Here is a 4,967-nt window from a genome sequence, read left to right as displayed (position 1 = left end):
CACACATGAAGTATTAAAAAGGATAAGGCAACATGAAGGGGGCTGAGGTCTGATCACTAAAAATCAGCACAATGAAAACAACTAGTAATGAATATTAAACAGTAGGATTCAAATTATGGTATGTTCTAAAGAGGTGGAGTACCAGTATTCAATCTTGTTTTGAACACATTACAAAAACACTAGTTTTTAAAAATAAAAAAGGATTGAGGGGAAAAAAAAATAAAAATAACTAAACCCTAAGGTGATCCCCCGTTTGTTCCTGATAAACTTCAATCACATTTTCTTCCTCCATTCCCAGTTCTTTTGGAGTATGATTATCAGCAATTCTTTGACCTTCAAAGAGAAACCTGAGTGAATTCATTGGAACGCCCTATCTTTGACAGTATGGTTCTTTGAGTTTCTTGAGATGTGTTGTCATTTTCACTTTGAAGTGAATCTCACTGTTATCCTGCCCAATAACTTTTAGTTTAATGTATTCTCCTTCCTTCCTATCACCCAAATCCTCAGTTGAAGGTTTTGCCTCCTGGTTAGACATGGTGATAGCCACTTTGCCCAGGAGTGTCTCCAGGGCCTCAGGCACATAAAAGCTAGCTCTGGGGTTTTTATCCATTACCCTAAATATTAATGGTGTTAATTCACTCATAAAGATACATACAGGGTGGATTAACAGGATGGATTAAAAAATTAGATTCCTTAATCTGCTGTCTTCAAGAAACCCACCTCACCACTAAAGAAAAACACATCCTCAGGGTGAAAGGGTGAAAATTATATTACAAGCAAATGGAAATAAGAAACAAGCAAAAGTAGCTATACTAAATCATATAAAACAGATTTCAAAACCAAAAGTGATCAAAAAAGACAATACCACTTCTTACTTATCAAGGGAATGATCCAACAAGAGGATATCACAATGAATATTTATGCATCAAACCCAGGTGCACCACAATTCATAAAACAAAACCTACTTGATAACAAAACAGAAATAACCACCAACACCATCATAGTCAGGGAATTCAATACTCCATTATCATCAATAGATAGATCATCCAAACAGAAAGTTAACAGTGAAGTAAGAGAGCCCAACAAAACAAAATATCAATTATACCTAATGGACATATGGAGCACATTCTCCTCCATATCCACAGATTACACATTCTTCTCATCACCCCATAAAACATTCTCTAAAATAGATCAAATACTGGACCATAAATTCTGCCTACATATAGTTAGGAAGATCGACATAATTTCCTGAGTGATATCAGATCACAATGCTGTATTGCTAGAAACTAACAACAAAAGATGCACCAGGAATCCCACCAACTCCTGGAAACTGAACTACATACTTTAAACAATAAATTGGCAATGGATGAAATAAAGAATGAAATCGCAATATTTCTAAAGTTGAACAACAATGAGAACACATCTTACCAAAACTTATGGGACACAGTGAAGGTAACTCTTAAAGACAAATCCATAGTACTACATGCTTTGATAACAAAAAGAGATCCCAAATCAATAACGTATCAATCTACCTAAAGTCATTGGAAAAACAATAAGAATCCAAACCAACAAGATCCAGACAGAAAGACCTAATAAAGAACAGTAAGAAATTGAGGAATTGGAAACCAAGAAAACAAGAAAATTGATGAAGCAAAGAACTGGTTATTTGAAAAAATAAACAAGATTGATAAAACCCTGGCTAATTTGACCAAGATTTAAAAAAAAAAAATGGAAGCTTGATTTTAATAAAATAAGAAATGAAAAACAAGAGAACACAGCAGACATAAGTGAAATTAGGAGAAACATCAGGACTTACTTCAAATACCTCTATTCTACAAAACTGGTAATACGGAGGAAATGGATGAATTCCTGAACACATACCACCTACCAAAGCTAAATTCAGAGCAGATTAATCTCCTACCCAAATTTATCACACCCATTGAGATTGAAAAGATGATCAAATCCTCCCCAAAAAGAAGACTAGAGGACCAGATGGCTTCTCAGCTGAATTCTATCAAACGTTCATGGAAGAATAGAAACCAATTTTTTTCAAACTGTGCAATATAAGCAGAGAACAGGGAAAGTTCCACAACTCCTTTTATGAAGCTTAATACTAAAACCAGGCAGAGATGCCACAAGTAAAGAAAACTATAGGCCTACTTCCCCAATGAACTTAGATGAAAAGATCTTCAACAAAATCCTCACAAACTGTATTCAACAACACATCCAAAGCATTATCCAACTTGATAAAGTAGGCTTTATCCCAGGAATGCAGGGTTAGTTCAACATATGGAAATCTGACATACAACACACCATATAAATAAGTTTAAACACAAAAACTACATGATCATTTCAGTAGATGAAGAAAAGACCTTTGACAAAATACAACCTCACTTCATGATTAAAACATTTCAGTGAATAGACATGGATGTTTTATATTTTAACATAATAAAGCCTATATATAAAACTCCTAAAGTCCAAATAATACTTAATGGGGAGACTGAAGGAATTCCTACTGAAATCAGGAACAAGACAGGAACAAGACACTCTGACCTCTGCTCTTCAACATCCTACTGGAAGTACTAGCTCAAGCAATAATACAGGACAAAGAAACAAAAGGGATAGAAATTGGAAAGGAAGAAGTTAATTTAGCCCTATTTGTGATGACACAATTCTATACATAAGTGACTTGAGAATCTCAGAAACCTTAAAAGTGATAAATTTATTCATCAAGGTAGCCAGATACAGAATCAACACACACACACACACACACACACACACACACACACACACAAATGTTGTCTTTCTATATGCAAAAGACAAAGATACAGAGAAAGAAATTAGCAACATTGTCCCATTTTCGATAGCAACCAAAAAATAAATTAAATACAATACTATGAAATAACATTCATCAAGTGTGTGAAAGATGTATATAATGAAAACATAAAAACACTCACAAAAGAAATTGAGGAGGACTTGAGAAAATGGAAGGACCTCCCATGCTCTTGGACAGGCAAAATTAACATTGTGAAAGTGGCAATATTACCAAAAGCAATACACAGATTTAATGCAATAGCAGTAAAAATCACATTTTTCTTCATAGAGATAGAAAAAAATTATCTCAAATTCACATGGAATGTCAGAAGACCTCAGATATCCAAGCATACCCATTGCAAAAGAAACACTTTTGGAGGCATCACCATACCTGATCTAAAGATATATTACAAAACCATAGTAACAAAAACAACATGGTACTGGCATATGCCAGAGTCTGCCAGCTACAACAGTTTGAGCCTGATGGCGAGTGAGGATTAAAGAAAGACAAGAGACAAGAGTACAAGAAAGGACTCCAGACAAAGGCTGAAGCTCCATTTATTTCTCAGCAGTCCTTTTATAAGCTCTTGCAAACAATAAGCCAATGTACAAAAATATTCCATGACCTTAACATAAGTTTCTATCAAAACAACTTCTTTCTGTTACAGAGTCTTGCACCTCGACCATGTCTCAGTGCAAAAGTTATTCAAAGATTGGGAGACAGATAAACCCTCTGTTCCCAGCAATAACTTCCTCATACAAGCACAAGAGTTAAAGGATTGGTTAGTTCTTGCCAGAAATGCTGAATTGACACAATCTTGCTTGCTTGCAGGTGCAAAACCTCTTCTTGTTGCCACACAGCCCAGTGCTACAGATTCAAGACCAGCCCAATGGCTCCTGACAGCTCCCCTTTTTTATTTTTTTATGAATCAGGTCCTTCTGGACATTGGCACAGAAAGACATGCCTGTCTAAGGTTGTTCTCTATGATATTTGGTCCTTACTCATCATTGGTACATGAATTCTATCATTCATGTCATCTTAGGTTGACCTAACTTGAGAGAATCTTACCTATCATTGACTACCAGCTTCTGCAGGAGCTTTAAGATAACTTCTCAGGAAGACAGGGTCAGGTCCATAGCTGTATCCCATGCACTTCTGCATGGATGTCCATAAGGGATCTCAAAAGACATTTAATGAGTTTTGGCAGGAGGCACAGAATAAACAAAAGACAAACACCTGTAGCAGCAAAGCTTATCCAAGAAGTGAGAGAATTCCATCCAGACTAGGCAGACTTAAATGTAGCTATTAAGTCATCATCAGCTTTAGCTGCATCAAAATTAAGATGATTATTTTGCAAAGTTAAAATCTCTGATTGCAACTGAATCAAGCCCAAGGAAATATTGTCATTATACCAAATACCTCTTAAATGCATTTTTAACTTTTTCCAATGCTGTTGACTGTCATTATATTTTTTAGAAGTAACACAAATCCATTGATAACCTGCATGGCACTCCAAACGAGTTCTAACTTTCAATCCCTAATATCTCTTCACCCAAATATGTAACTACATCATACAGAGCATCTATTTTTGTTCCAATTTTCTATCTATATTTTCTTGAGTTCCTAGAGTTACAGAAACATTTCTGGATAATTCATTAACAAAGTGTGCAGTCTGAACTTCTTGTGACAAAGTGATAGCTGCAGTACTAGCAGTAGCTAACAATGCAATAAAGCTAGAATACCTGCAATTACCAATCCTATTACTCTTTTTGTTCTACTTAAAGCATTCTTTACTTCCTATAACACTTGTATTACTTTGTCAGAGTACCAAGGCTTTGTTATATTAACAGGAATCATAACAAATGATGGTTGCTTAAAAATCATAACTTGACTACCATAGGAAGATTCTGAAACACAATTAGACAAGGTACAATTGTTACATGTAACATTAAACATTTCTTCAGTCCATATAATATTTATCTCTTTTATTATCATAGGATAAGGTGGGGTAGCACAAGCTATGGCCCTTCCCTTTGGGAGAGATGAACTGTCATTCCCGGAGGAGATGACGCTCATTCCACCCATGGCCAGAACAACTTTCCATAGGCAAGTCTGTTAGAAGTCCTCATAAGACCACCAAAGTCCAGCAGAG

The 4,967-nt window shown here is 35.6% G+C and overlaps 1 pseudogene; it reads right to left on the bottom strand.

Annotated features, from left to right (window-relative positions):
- Window positions 1-229: 229 nt before the first annotated feature.
- Window positions 230-535, bottom strand: LOC101606493 (annotated as a pseudogene).
- Window positions 536-4,967: the final 4,432 nt, after the last annotated feature.

The sequence above is a fragment of the Jaculus jaculus genome, chromosome 9 (genome assembly GCF_020740685.1).
Source record: "Jaculus jaculus isolate mJacJac1 chromosome 9, mJacJac1.mat.Y.cur, whole genome shotgun sequence".
In the NCBI taxonomy this organism is placed as follows: domain Eukaryota; kingdom Metazoa; phylum Chordata; class Mammalia; order Rodentia; family Dipodidae; genus Jaculus; species Jaculus jaculus.
This window is presented reverse-complemented; position numbering and strand designations above follow the sequence as displayed.